Raw genomic sequence first — 16,262 nt, 5'->3', positions numbered from 1 at the left:
TGGGAGCTCCAATCCCAAATTTCCCTTCAATGCTGCCCTAGTAGAAGCTCTCTACAAGGGTTCCACCCCTGTAGCAGGCTTCTGGCTGGGTACCCAAACTTTCCTACACATCCTTTGAAATCTAGGTGAAGGCTGCCAAGCCTCCTTCACTCTTCCATTGTGTGCAACTGCAGCCTTAACACCAAATGGAAGCTGCCAAGGCTTATGGCTTGCGCCCTCTAGAGCAGCAGCCTGAGCTGTATCTGGGGCCTTTTGAGCCACAGCTGGAGCTGTAGTAGCAGGGATGCAGTGAGTAGCTTCCCAAGGTGATGCACAGCAGCAGAGGCCTGGGCCTGACTCAGAAAACCATTCCTTCCTTCTAGGACTCTGGGCCTGTGATGGAAGGGGCTGTCTCCTCAGAGACTTCTGAAATGCTTTTGAGGCCCTTTTTCCCATTGTCTTGGATAGTAGCACTTGACTCCCTTTTAGTCAAGCAAATCTCTCTAGAAAGTGATTGCTCCACAGCCCACTTGAATTCCTCCCATGAAAACGCTCTTTCCTTGTCTAACTCATGGTCAGGATGAGAATTTTCCAAATTTGTATGCTCTGCTTCCCCTTCAAATGTAACTTCCAACTTTAAGTTATTACTTTGCTCTGACATCTGATAATAGGCAGTTAGAAGCAGCCACAGCACATCTTGAATGCTAAACATTACTGCTTAGAAATTTCTTCTACCAGATACTGTACATTATGACTCTTAAGCTCAAACTTCCACAGATCCGTAGGGCATGAACACAATGCAGTCAAGTTCTTTGCTACGGTATAAAGTGGGTGACCTTTATCCAATTCCCAATAAATTCCTCATTTCCGTCTGAGGCCTCATCAGTCTAGCTTTCACTGTCCATATTTCTATCACCATTTTGGTCAGAACCATTTAGTCTTAAGAAGTTCCAAACTTTCCCTCAGCTTCCTGTCTTCTTCTTAGCTCTCCAAACTCTCCCAAACTCTGCCCATTGCCCACTTTCAAAACCACATCCACATTTTCAGGTATCTTTATAGCAACGTCACATTGTTTAGTACCAATTTTCTGTGTTAGTCTGTTTTGTATCACTATAAAGGAATATCTGAGACTGTGAACTTTATAAAGTGGTTTATTTGGTTCGTGGTTCTATAGGCTATATAAGCATGGTGGCAGCATCCGCTTGGCTTCTGGTGAGGCCTCAGGAAGCTTATAATCATGGCAGAAAGCAGGGAGCCGGTGTATCACATGGTGAGTAAGGAAGCAAGAGAGAGGGAGAGAAGTGCCAGGTTCTTTTACACAACCAAAGCTCACATGAACTCATAGGGAACTCACTCATTACCATGAGGACAGCACCAAATCATTCTTGAGGGATCCATCCCCATGACCCAAATATCTACCACTAGGCCCACCTCCAACATTGAAGATCACATTTTAACATGAGATTTGAAGGTGACAAAACATCTAAACCATATGAACAGGTTAACAGGAGAAAAAGATAACAGATTTATTTAATCAAAATTTTACTTGATATGGGAGCCTTTGGAATTGACAACCCAAAAATTCATAGAAAATTGTCTGTTTTATGCTTAGGTTTGATGCAGAATGGACAGCCATATAGAAATGTAATTGAACAAAAATGATATGACCTAATGGTAATAGTCAAAGAGGGGAAACCCAGCAAGGCCTGTCTGTTTGGATTCTTCCTGGCCTGTCTGTGTGGCACTCATTCCTTGTGGGCACAGGGAAGGACCCCTTCTGAAATGAGTGTCTTATGATCTACTTTCAGATAAGGTAGGTCAGAGAATTTCCCTATGGTCAGCTCTTACACAGAAAGGCAGAAGAAGGTTAGAGTAATGTTTCTAGGTTTTAGGTCTAGCTTTTTACAGGAAGGGGTTCTAATTTCAATGACCTGCCTTGGGGAAAAATAATTATAGTTTCTATGGCCTGCCTTGGGGAGAAAGAGGAGTGGGAGAAAGAAGGGGAGAAGGTCAGAAAGAGACTTTGCTTCTGAGACCCTTCGTGTTCCTCAGTTCGAAGTAGTCAGCATACCAAAGCACCACACTTTAGGGTGTCATTTTCTGAGTCCACAAAAGTGTGAAACAATGGATCTGCTCAATGACTGAAAGCAGCTCACAACACCTCAATGTCTCCTTCACAGCACACACATCTCTCAACAGTGGTATTCTCTCATGTATTTAATTACTATACCAGTGCTAACAAATGCCCACACACACTTAAATTTAAAATTCACATAAACAGTGTTTTTGTAACAGGAAATTCATGTGAAGAAACCACCATTGACTTGTAATATAAGAAAAATGTAATAATTCCCCTTTCTGTGATGGGTGGGCACTACCACCCAAATCACAGTAAAGCCAATGTGGATCCCACATACACATTGGGCCTCCCTCTACAGATACTCGTTTCCAATCACTATACTTCTCTGCTGGTTTTGTACCACTTTTATTGATACATGTGCTTTGTCTGCATATTCTATTTAGGAATTCACTCAAATTCATGTTATATCAAGATTACTATTTTAGCTTTCAGTGTGACTCAGAATATAATGCAAGTATGTGTGTTTATAGTTCCACATGTGTGATATTGCTTGTAAACTTTATTTACGAGTAAATTTGTTTTGTCTTATTGCCTACAACATGTTAGCATTCATTTACGCAATACATTTCTTTTTAGCTATGTCACTTTATGTACTTTTCTATGGATTGATATAATAGTATAGTTTAATTAGAATTTAAGGTTTTCTACTGGTTTCCAGTGTATGATACACTGAATTTCCTATCCAAAATGTTTCCTCACATATGGGTACTTATTAAGAACAAACGAAGGCAGTAAGATGGAGGGGAAAAGGGAGAGAGTTCTCCTAGAACAAGAATCAACAACACCCAATTGTTAGATCCCTATTATGTTTATCTACATATTGCACTAAACAGTATGAAACAGTATCAAACATAGTTGTTAGGGTCTTTGGAGCACTTATTATTTTTATTGTTGTTGTTGCTGTTAGGGTCATTGTAGCACTACTATTTTGTTGCTGTTGTTGGTTCATTTTCTCTCATTTCTGCCACTCAGCTCAATCAGGCTCTTAATAAACACTTATTCTTTGGTGACCAGGTGCCAAATGTCACTTGGTACTGAGAAATCTTTCAGAAGCCGGCCTACAAATCCCTCTTAATTTACTGCACTTGGGTGTTTTGAATTTACTACACTTGGGTGTTTGAGTCATTCAAAACACTCAGGTGTTTTGAATGATTACGTTTCCTTTGACGCTTTTCTGGTAAAAATTTTTTATTATGCTCCCTGAACATATGTTTCACTTTTGTTTAAACCAGTGATTCTCAAACTCCAGTATTCATGAGAATCACCTGGGGGGCCTGTTAAGCCACAAACTGCTGAGCCCCACTTAAAATTTCTGATTCTTAATAGAATCAGGAATGGTGGGATCTGAGAATTTGCATTTCTAACAACTTCCCACCTGATGCTCATGCAGCTTGTGGGGAATTCACTGATCTAAGGAACCACCTTAAAGTACTAAAAGTCATTGTTCTAGAATTCTATAGGAACCCCATTCCATTTACTACATATTTAACCTTTTAGATAACTTATTTTCCTCATTTCCTTATCTATAATCAAGGCAAGAAGTGAGGACGACTTCTTAGACAAGAGTTGAAGCAGCAAGGAAAGAAATTCAAGAATGAAAACCCAAAGGCAGTTGAAAAAAGAAACAATGGGGCCAGCACACAGATTTCTGAATAAAGGGCACTGGGGGAGAAGAAAATAAACTTTAAAGAATAGCTTGTAGAAAACCTGTCAGAAATGAACTCAGCAAAAACAAAGATAAAGGGGCACCTTCTCCTACCTTCAAAAGAGTCTCAGAAAAAGAGAAGCTGACATATTCTTGAGATCTAGGACAAGCCTTTCCACTTGCGCTCTGTATTTCTTCTACATTAAAGAACCTGAGCCAGCAATGATTCTTTCGTTATCCTCTTCCTTCTGTATCTTCTACTTTTCTCTCTCTGCTGGTTCCTTCTCAAAGTACCAGCATGCTGTCCTTCCATTTGCACTCTCTTCAACTACCAACCCCCGCCCTCACACACACAGTCCCTTGCTAGTCAAATAGTGGTTCTCAGACCAGCAGCATCAATATGACCTGGAAGTGTATCAGAAATGCAGAATCTCAGGCTCATCCCATTTACCCCATTTATCTAATTTCCTTTTCAATTTGATAATGGGATTGATATTATACTATACATTTTTCCAGCCTAATCTAAAGTCTAGAACTATCTACCTGGATTTATTCACTGCACATTAAAGTTATCCTAAAAAATAAATTTCAGGATTTCTAGGATCCATATTAAATCCAGAATCCTCATGGTACGTTTGGATTTCTAGTAGAAACTTATCAAAAACAGATAAATAGGACACTTAAAAGACAAATAAAACCTGTCAAAAAATGAATGTAATCCTAAATATAAAGATGATTGCGATTTGTTATAGCATTAAGCTATTCCAAAAAAAAATCACACTAAGCAAAGACCTAGGAATGCAAAAGTACTATGAATGGTTTTAGCCTTTTGTTGCACTGATAAGAAGCTAACATTGTCATTCTTCATTTATCCCATTCTGATTCAATTGCTTATAAACATGTGTGGCTCTCTTAGAGTCAGGAGCTCTAATACTCACCCTACTTTACTGGGTCTCGATCCTGGATTCAGGATGTTGCTCTCTGTATTCTACTTCCACTGTTACAGGGGCTTGGCAGATATCTAGAAACTACAGATTGGCAAGGCCATTTTGTTCCAAGTATGAACCCTCACATAGACCATTTCTAAACTTATTTATTCACCAAATAACCACCGAGCATGTCCCTCCATGACACGAACTGTGCTAACTATAGAAATACAGTGGGATGAAAATAGTCTCTGAAAGCAGAGAGTTTGGGTCTCACAGGGAAGACAGACTGCTTAAACAATTATAATTTAGCTCACATATAATAAAGTACAGAATATAATGGGGACCCACATCAGGAGAACCTAATCTAGTCTAGGGAGGTAGTTAGTGAAGACAAAAGTGGTATCGAAACTGCATGACAAAAGAAAGAATAGTACACAGTCAGACCAAAAGGAGGGGGAGAACATACCCTACAGAGAGAATATGTATAAAAAACTGGAGCTGAGCAAGGTCCATTCAAATAAGTGAAAGAAATTTGGTATGTCTCAGTGCAGAATGTGAAGGACATGGTGGTGACAGGTTGGGCTGGAGAAGTAAGTAAGCACCAAATTCTGGAAAAGTCTGTAGTCCAGTTTAAGGCCTTTGGGTTATATCTGAAATTAAATAAGATGACTTGAAACTGGGCTGCAATTTAGACTAGAAAGGGGCAAAGGCTACAGTTAAAGACATACCAGTCTCATTGGGATAAATTAAGTATGACCAAGGAAATGGCATCAGGAATGGAGAGAAATGCAGAGATTCCAGAGATATGCAGAAAGAAATTATTATAGAGCCTCTCAGAATCTCTATCAAATTAAGGATACATCTTTTTATGTTTATGTGTATTATTCAAGTATGTTTTAAATCAACTACAATTTTAAACAAACTTCCATCATTATTGTATTAGACAATTTATATTATGAAAGCTTATATGGAAACTGAGAGAGAAATGCTTACGCATTGAATTTTCACACTCTTTCAGCATCTGTAAAACAGTGAATGCCCCAACTTATAAATGCTGAGCTCCACAGTTGTGTCGGTAAGTCAGTTATTTGCAATGTTTCCTCAGTACATTGTCTGGAACAGGGTGAGAAGAACAAAGAGGTGAAACAGAGGCTGAGCAGGCTGGGACCAGGAAAATAGTCATCAGAAGACTAAGGCAAGCTCCATCCTGGATCTGTCAGGCCCCTGTTCTGTTCTCTTGTCACCACTAGTCTAGCTAAAAACTGTTTCCTGAATCCATGCTTATACAAGATGAGAAAGCAAGAACTGGGGAGGCAATGGAACAGTGAGAATTCAGTCCTCAGGCTATAAGGCAGAAAAGAAGAGTGAGGGGACCAACCTGAGCAATGTGAGCTAGAGGATCAGGAAGCTCCCAAAGTCATCTGGCTGGGTTGGTTGTTTCTCGGGACCCAAAACTTAAAACTCAGTTCAACCCTAACTACTTATACTGCTCTGCACACTGCCCTCCACCTCCACTACCCTAAGCACTCTATACAAGTGCCCTGTAATTAATAAACATTTACTAAATAAACATGTACATCAATGAATTAATTTAGTTTGATTTTTTCTTACTTTCTTTTCACTCTGGCCAACTGCTCATCCTTTTTACTATAACCAATTGCTCATCCTGTAGCCTAACTATGATTTATGAATATATTCATAATATATTCATAAATATATTATGTTATATTTATATATAATATATCTATGCATATTACATTACACATAGATGTGTAATACTACCTACGATTTATGAATATATTAACTACTTAAAGTTGCAGGCGAAAAGGCACATACCTGACACTTCACCCATCCACTTCCCTCCTATGAATATCAAATGACCGTGTAATATAATAGCAACTGTCCAGATTCCCCCTGCCCCACCCGCACACACACTCAAATTTTAATCCTAAATCTGCCTATGGAAATTCTATGCCATTTTTCCCATTAACAAAGCCCTGCTCTTGTCACCATAAACCCTTCAATCCCTAGTCCAGTTTAGAAATAGCCACTAACATCTTCCCAGCTAGTCTCTGTGATGTGAGTCTTTCTCATCCACCTTCTCAGACGGAGACTAAATCCTTGCCAACATTAAGAGTCCCTCTTTAACAGGAGGCTGTTGCAGTGTCCATGAAATTTAAAATAAATTAATAAAAATAAATTTAAAAAGAGATTCTATAAAATAAAATGTAAGTAATCTTTTATAAAGAAAAAGAGCATAGCTTTTCTCTCGTATTTTCTCTTCCATAGATCAGGAAGATGATTAACCGTACCTGCCACACATCACAAAAAAGGTTTTGAGAAATGTGTCATTGGGTATGTAGACTTCTTTTTCTTCCTTCCTTCCTTTCTACCTTCCTTTTTCATTCATTCCATAAATTAGTAAAGAGCATTTAAGTAAGATTAAAATGTGACATTATATAATCAAGTTCTCTTTATCCCTCCCCTATATAGTCTAGTCCCCTACTAAACACAACAAAGAGGTATATTCATTAAGAAGCTGCAGAAAAACAAGAATAAAGAAATAGCAGAGTTCCTGAAATGCTGTAGAAAAAGCATATCAGGGTGGAGCCAAGATGGCCGAATAGGAACAGCTCCTGTCTACAGCTCCCAGTGTGAGCGACGCAGAATACGGGTGATTTTTGCATTTCCATCTGAGGTACCGGGTTCATCTCACTAGGGAGTGCCAGACAGTCGGTGCAGGACAGTGGGGGCAGCGCACCGTACGCAAGCCAAAGCAGGGCAAGGCACTGCCTCACTCAGGAAGCGCAAGGGGTCAGGGAGATCCCTTTCCTAGTCAAAGAAAGGGGTAATAGACAGCACCTGGAAAATCGGGTCACTCCCATCCGAATACTGCGCTTTTCCTACGGGCTTAAAAAACGGCACACCAGGAGATTATATCCCACACCTGGCTCGGAGGGTCCTACACCCATGGAGTCTCCCTGATGGCTAGCACAGCAGTCTGAGATCAAACTAAAAGGTGGCAGCAAGGCTGGGGGAGGGGCACCTGCCATTGCCCAGGCTTGATTAGGTAAACAAAGCAGCTGGGAAGCTCAAACTGGGTGGAGTCCACCACAGCTCAAGGAGGCCTGCCTGTCCCTGTAGGCTCCACCTCTGGGGGCAGGGCACAGACAAACAAAAAGATAGCAGTAGCCTCTGCAGACTTAAATATCCCTGTCTGACAACTTTGAAGAGAGTAGTGGTTCTCCCAGCAGCAGCTGGAGATCTGAGAACGGGCAGACTGCCTCCTCAAGCGGGTCCCTGACCCGCGAGAAGCCTAACTGGGAGGCACCCCACAGTAGGGGCAGACTGACACCTCACACTGCCGGGTACGCCTCTGAGACAAAACTTCCAGAGGAACAATCAGGCAGCAGCATTTGCGGGTCACCAAAATCCGCTGTTCTACAGCCACCGCTGTTCTGCAGCCACCGCTGCTGACACCCAGGTAAACAGGATGTGCAGTGGACCTCTAGCAAACTCCAACAGACCTGAAGCTGAGGGTCCTGAATGATAGAAGGAAAACTAACAAACAGAAACTACTTCCACACCAAAAACCCATCTGTACATCACCATCATCAAAGACCAAAAGTAGATAAAACCACAAAGATGGGGAAAAAACAGAGCAGAAAACCTGGAAACTCTAAAAAGCAGAGTGCCTCTCCTCCTCCAGAGGAACACAGCTCCTCACCAGCAATGGAACAAAGCTGGACAGAGAATGACTTTGACGAATTGAGAGAAGAAGGCTTCAGATGATCAAACCACTCCGAGCTACAGGAGGAAATTCAAACCAATGGCAAAGAAGTTAGAAACTTTGAAAAAAAATTAGACGAATGGATAACTAGAATAACCAGTGCAGAGAAGTCCTTAAAGGAGCTGATGGAGCTGAAGGCCAAGGCTCGAGAACTATGTGAAGAATGCAGAAGCCTCAGGAGCCCATGCGATCAACTGGAAGAAAGGGTATCAGTGATGGAAGGCAAAATGAATGAAATTAAGCGAGAAGGGAAGTTTAGAGAGAAAAGAATAAAAAGAAACGAACAAAGCCTCCAAGAAATATGGGACTATGTGAAAAGACCAAATCTACGTCTGATTGGTGTACCTGAAAGTGACGGGGAGAATGGAACCAAGCTGGAAAACACTCTTCAGGATATTATCCAGGAGAACTTTCCCAATCTAGCAAGGCAGGCCAACATTCAGATTCAGGAAATACAGAGAACACCACAAAGATACTCCTCGAGAAGAGCAACTCCAAGACACGCAATTGTCAGACTCACCAAAGTTGAAATGAAGGAAAAAATGTTAAGGGCAGCCACAGAGAAAGGTATGGTTACCCACAAGGGGAAGCCCATCAGACTACCAGTGGATCTCTCAGCAGAAACTCTACAAGCCAGAAGAGAGTGGGGCCAATATTCAACATTCTTAAAGAAAAGAATTTTCAACTCAGAATTTCATATCCAGCCAAACTAACCTTCATAAGTGAAGGAGAAATAAAATCCTTTACAGACAAGCAAATGCTGAGAGATTTTGTCACCACCAGGCCTGCCCTAAAAGAGCTCCTGAAGGAAGCACTAAACATGGAAAGGAACAACCGGTACCAGCCACTGCAAAAACCTGCCAAAATGTAAAGACCATCCAGGCTAGGAAGAAACTGCATCAACTAACGAGCAAAATAACCAGCTAATATCATACTGACAGGATCAAATTCACACATAACAATATTAACTTTAAATGTAAATGGGCTAACTGCTCCAATTAAAAGACACAGACTGGCAAATTGGATAAAGAGTCAAGACCCATCAGTGTGCTGTATTCAGGAAACTCATCTCACATGCAGAGACACACATGGGCTCAAAATAAAGGGATGGAGGAAGATCTACCAAGCAAATGGAAAACAAAAAAAGGCAGGGGTTGCAATCCTAGTCTCAGATAAAACAGACTTTAAACCAACAAAGATCAAAAGACAAAGAAGGCCATTACATAATGGTAAAGGGATCAATTCAACAAGAAGAGCTAACTATCCTCAATATATATGAACCCAATACAGGAGCATACAGATTCATAAAGCAAGTCCTGAGTGACCTACAAAGAGACTTGGACTCCCACACAATAATAATGGGAGACTTTAACACCCCACTGTCAACATTAGACAGATCATGAGACAGAAAGTTAACAAGGATACCCAGGAATTGAACTCAGCTCTGTATCAAGCGGACCTAATAGACATCTACAGAACTCTCCACCCCAAATCAACAGAATATATATTTTTTTCAGCACCACACCACACCTATTCCAAAATTGACCACATACTTGGAAGTAAAGCTCTCCTCAGCAAATGTAAAAGATCAGAAATTATAACAAACTGTCTCTCAGACCACAGTGCAATCAAACTAGAACTCAGGATTAAGAAACTCACTCAAAACTGCTCAACTACATGGAAACTGAACAACATGCTTCTGAATGACTACTGGGTACATAACGAAATGAAGGGAGAAATTAACATGTTCTTTGAAACCAATAAGAACAAAGACACAACATACCAGAATCTCTGGGACACATTCAAAGCAGTGTGTAGAGGGAAATTTATAGCACTAAATGCCCACAAGAGAAAGCAGGAAAGATCCAAAATTGACATCCTAACGTCACAATTAAAAGAACTAGAAAAGCAAGAGCAAACACATTCAAAAGCTAGCAGAAGGCAAGAAATAACTAAAATCAGAGCAGAACTGAAGGAAATAGAAACACAAAAAACTCTTCAAAAAATTAGTGAATCCAGGAGCTGGTTTTTTGAAAAGATCAACAAAATTGATAGACCGCTAGCAAGACTACTAAGGAAGAAAAGAGAGAAGAATCAAATAGACGCAATAAAAAATGATAACGGGAATGACACCACTGATCACACTGAAATACAAACTACCATCAGAGAATACTATAAACACCTCTACACAAATAAACTAGAAAATCTAAAAGAAATGGATAAATTCCTAGACACATCCACTCTCCCAAGACTAAACCAGGAAGAAGTTGAATCTCTGAATAGACCAATAACAGGATCTGAAATTGTGGCAATAATCAATAGCTTACCAACCAAAAAGAGTCCAGGATCAGATGGATTCACAGCCGAATTCTACCAGAGGTACAAGGAGGAGCTGGTACCATTCCTTCTGAAACTATTCCAATCAATAGAAAAAGAGGGAATCCTCCCTAACTCATTTTATGAGGCCAGCATCATCCTGATACCAAAGCCTGGCAGAGACACAACCAAAAAAAGAGAATTTTAGGCCAATATCCTTGATGAACATTGATGCAAAAATCCTTAAAATACTGGCAAACCGAATCCAGCAGCTTATCAAAAAGCTTATCCACCATGATCAAGTGGGCTTCATCCCTGGGATGCAAGGCTGGTTCAATATACACAAATCAATAAATGTAATCCAGCATATAAACAGAACCAAAGACAAAAACCACACGATTATCTCAATAGATGCAGAAAAGGCCTTTGACAAAATTCAACAACCCTTCATGCTAAAAACTCTCAATAAACTAGGTATTGATGGGACGTACCTCCAAATAATAAGAGCTGTCTATGAGAAGCCCACAGCCAATATCATACTGAATGGGCAAAAACTGGAAGCATTCCCTTTGAAAACTGGCACAAGACAGGGATGCCCTCTCTCACCACTCCTATTCAACACAGTGTTGGAAGTTCTGGCCAGGGCAATTAGGCAGGAGAAGGAAATAAAGGGTATTCAATTAGGAAAAGAGGAAGTCAAATTGTCCCTGTTTGCAGATGACATGATTGTATATCTAGAAAACCCCATTGTCTCAGTCCAAAATCTCCTCAAGCTGATAAGCAACTTCAGCAAAGTCTCAGGATACAAAATCAATGTGCAAAACTCACAAGCATTCTTATACACAAAGAACAGACAAACAGAGAGCCAAATCATGAGTGAACTCCCATTCACAATTGCTTCAAAGAGAATAAAATACCTAGGAATCCAACTTACAAGGGATGTGAAGGACCTCTTCAAGGAGAACTACAAACCACTGCTCAAGGAAATAAAAGAGGACACAAACAAATAGAAGACCATTCCATGCTCATGGGTAGGAAGAATCAATATCGTGAAAATGGCCATACTGCCCAAGGTAATTTACAGATTCAATGCCATCCCCATCAAGCTACCAATGACTTTCTTCACAGAATTGGAAAAAACTACTTTAAAGTTCATATGGAACCAAAAAAGAGCCCACATTGCCAAGTCAATCCTAAGCCAAAAGAACAAAGCTGGAGGCATCACGCTACCTGACTTCAAACTATACTACAAGGCTACAGTAACCAAAACAGCATGGTACTGGTACCAAAACAGAGATATAGATCAATGGAACAGAACAGAGCTCTCAAAAATAATGCCACTTATCTACAACCATCTGATCTTCGACAAACCTGACAAAAACAAGCAATGGGGAAAGAATTCCCTATTTAATAAATGGTGCTGGGAAAACTGGCTAGCCATATGTAGAAAGCTGAAACTGGATCCCTTCCTTACGCCTTATACAAAAATTAATTCAAGATGGATTAAAGACTTACATGTTAGACCTAATACCATAAAAACCCTAGAAGAAAACCTAGGCAATACCATTCAGTACATAGGCATGGGCAAGGACTTCATGTCTAAAACACCAAAAGCAATGGCAACAAAATTGACACATGGGATCTAATTAACCTAAAGAGCTTCTGCACAGCAAAAGAAACTACCATCAGAGTGAACAGGCAACCTACAAAATGGGAGAAAATTTTTGCAACCTACTCATCTGGCAAAGGGCTAATATCCAGAATCTACAGTGAACTCAAATTACGAGAAAAAAACAAACAACCCCATCAACAAGTGGGCAAAGGATATGAACAGACACTTCTCAAAAGAAGACATTTATGCAGCCAAAAGGCACATGAAAAAATGCTCATCATCACTGGCCATCAGAGAAATGCAAATCAAAACCACAATGAGATACCATCTCACACCAGTTAGAATGGCGATCATTAAAAAGTCAGGAAACAACAGGTGCTGGAAAGGATGTGGAGAAATAGGAACACTTTTACACTGTTGGTGGGACTGTAAACTAGTTCAACCATTGTGGAAGTCAGTGTGGCGATTCCTCAGGGATCTAGAACTAGAAATACCATTTGACCCAGCCATCCCATTACTGGGTATATACCCAAAGGATTATAAATCATGCTGCTATAAAGACACATGCACACGTATGTTTATTGAGGCACTAGTCACACTAGCAAAGACTTGGAACCAAGCCAAATGTCCAACAATGATAGACTGGATTAAGAAAATGTGGCACATATACACCATGGAATACTATGCAGCCAGAAAAAATGATGAGTTCATGTCTTTTGTAGGGACATGGATGAAACTGGAAACCATCATTCTCAGCAAACTATCGCAAGGATAAAAAACCAAACACCTTATGTTCTCACTCATAGGTGGGAATTGAACAATGAGAACACATGGACAGAGGAAGGGGAACATCACACTCCGGGGTCTGTTGTGGGGTGAGGGGAGGGGGGAGGGATAGCATTAGGAGATATACCTAATGTTAAATGACGAGTTAATGGGTGCAGCACACCAACATGACACATGTATACGTATGTAACTAACCTGCACATTTTGCACATGTACCCTAAAACTTAAAATGTAATAATAATAAAATTAAAATAAATAAATAAATAATAAAAAGAAAAAGAAACGTGGCTGCCCAGGCACCCGGTTACATTTGAATTTCAAATAGACAACAAATAATGTTTAGCATAACATGATTATATTGAATGAGATGTGTTTATAATAAAACCTTACTCATTGTTTATCTGATATTCACATTTAAAAAGAAAGAAAGAAAGAAAGAAAAAGCATATCATACTTTCTTCCTTGTTTACTTTGCCATTTTGGCTTTGCTTTATCTAACTTTGGGTTGCTCAGTTGCTTCAATGAATAGTTGATGCTGTAAACTGAATTCCCCAGCCTCTCAATCTGTCAAGAATCATTCAATTCAACATTTATTGAGTACTTTCTGTCTCTAAACACTCAACAACAGTTGCACATATAAAACAACACTGAAAATTCTAGAAAAAATATGTAATAATATAAATACACTTTAATATAGTTTTGATTTTCAGGTATGGAGTTTTCTTAGAGCAAGGCATATCACTATTTCATGTCATCCTTACATAACTGCCATGTTCTTCCTTTATTTTCCTGTCAGTGTATGCTCCCCTTTTGTATATTTTTTCTCTCCCCTTTAACAGTTACTCCATTTATCTAAATCTATTCATTTATTCCTCATTTTTGAAGTTTAAGGTAACAGATAGAGAACCAGATTACTTCCAAACATCTGTGCAGAAACATTGTACCTGCAACTCCTGCTGTGAGTAAAACTGACTTTAATTATATGATTTTTTGAAAATTTTTCTCACAGGCACTGTAACTGAAAGTGTTCAGCATAAAAACAAGCTATCACCTAGGTTCCTCCTATTAGGCACATTCATGTTACAAAAAATAACATGCACATTTTATCAGTATTATGAATAGACCCTTGGATAGTAAACAAGAGTTTTGATTTCATGGATGCTTATGATAGGCATAGTTTAAGATTCCTGGAAATTTTAACATTTGAGACATTATATTAATTGTATAACTACACAGGAAAAAATAAAGAAAAATTGACTATGTTTGCCATTCATTCACTGGGTATACTCAAAGAGCCCATTATCAAAAAGGACTCTAGAGAAACTAAAATGTGGCTATAAATTGTGTAATACTATTTTTGCTCATGCAATAGTAAGATTTTAGTAACATCTATTAAGTTATTGGGTTTTCATGATAATTCCCAAAACTAAAGTCTCCTATTACCCACAGCATATATGTGCGCCTTACACCTGCTGCACGCTCTTAATGTGATAATGTCTCATCTTCCTCTGACATCCCTGGAATATTGGAATCTGCAGGCTTCCCACCTACACTCATGGCTCTATTCTCTTTGAGTCTCATCTACAGCTATAACTTCACTATTCCTTAAATCCAACAGATCCTAAGTCTGTGTCTGTAGTTCTAGCCTGCTCATCCTCTCTGACCATACTTCCACCTTCCTTCTAGGTAATCCATATTCCAGGGATTAGCCTACACTCAGAGAAACTTGGGCTCAACCTTTTGTCCTATTAGCTTATTTCTGTGTTTACCATCTGAACTGAAAGTATCACAATCCATTTAGTAGGCTAGGAGGGAAACCTTATTTAGGTATTTAGGTATTACCCTAAATACTGCTATGTCCCTTAACCACTCTCTGAAACCATTCATAAATGTCTAAAGTGTCTACTCTGAATTTATTCCTACACGTCTGTCCTTTTATTTCTCACTATCACAGATCTAATTCAACTCACTATTCCTTATGTAGGCTTTAGTCAAAGCTTTAAAAATTGGTATCCCTGCCTCGAATCACCTCTATAGCTAAAACATCCTCTATGTTCCTCTTTCATTGGACAGATATTTGCTGATCACCTTCTATGTGTCAGGCTTTGAGCTGGGCAACAAGTAAAGAGACCTCAGAAAATCAAAGGTCTCTCCTCAGTGAACATAAGCTCAAGTTCAGGAGATAAACCTGCAACCAAGTAAATAAACAAATAAGTAAATACTACACAGGAAGTGCTTGTGTGGGGAATAACTAGTGGGGGTCCACTGGAGGAGTCAAGGAATACCTCACTGAGGAGGTGTCACTTAAAATAAGACCAAAGGAAGAGAAGAAACCAGCCTCAAAGAGTCAAAGAGAAGAAGAACCTAGGAGAGGACCATGGCAATAAAGAGATTTCAAGGGCTGGAAGGAAGGCCATGTTGACTAGGGCCTAGCTGATAATGGGGAGAGTGTATGAGATGAGGTGGGAGAGGTGAGTAGAGGTGAAATCACCCACAGCATTTTGGGCCACTATCAGAAGCCTGAATCTAATGCGAAGCCTAATTAGAAGCCAGGGAAGAGTTTTATGCAAAGAAATAACACTGCCTGATTTATGTTTTTTTTTTTCAACTTGCCAGAATTATGTTTCCCAATCATGAGTGTCAATCTTCTCCTTCAAAAAAGCCCAGTGGCTCCTGATTAATAGGGTAACCACATGTTCTAGTTTGCTCAAGTAAACCCAGGTTTGCCCCTGTGTTCCCAGTGTAATTATTAATAGGCCCTTCCTTTCACCCTCACAAGGGTCCTAGTAGAAACCATAAATTACATGGTCAACTTACTGATAAGCAATACAGTAAAATATTCCTTAGGTTGACATTCAAGACCCTTCTGAATCCGGTCCCAACTTCCCTCTGTACCTTGTACCTTTTTCCCCATCACTTCTTTGCCTTACAAGTGTTTTGGTCACTCTTAAATGCAATGATGGCAGTATTCTGAATGCAATATGTATTCTCCACTCCAGTGCCTTTGCACACGCTCCTGCATCTTACTGGATGTTCTGTAACCATTTCACTGACAAGTGGACAGA

At 39.7% G+C, this 16,262-nt stretch overlaps 1 protein-coding gene across 1 annotated transcript in view; it reads right to left on the bottom strand.

Moving 5' to 3' along the window:
* The window catches only part of MEI4 (meiotic double-stranded break formation protein 4), a 261,601-nt gene that overhangs the window by 209,406 nt on the left and 35,933 nt on the right, over nucleotides 1-16,262 (bottom strand). The window lies entirely within an intron of this gene.

Source organism: Gorilla gorilla, chromosome 5 (assembly GCF_029281585.2).
Source record: "Gorilla gorilla gorilla isolate KB3781 chromosome 5, NHGRI_mGorGor1-v2.1_pri, whole genome shotgun sequence".
NCBI lineage: Eukaryota > Metazoa > Chordata > Mammalia > Primates > Hominidae > Gorilla > Gorilla gorilla.
This window is presented reverse-complemented; position numbering and strand designations above follow the sequence as displayed.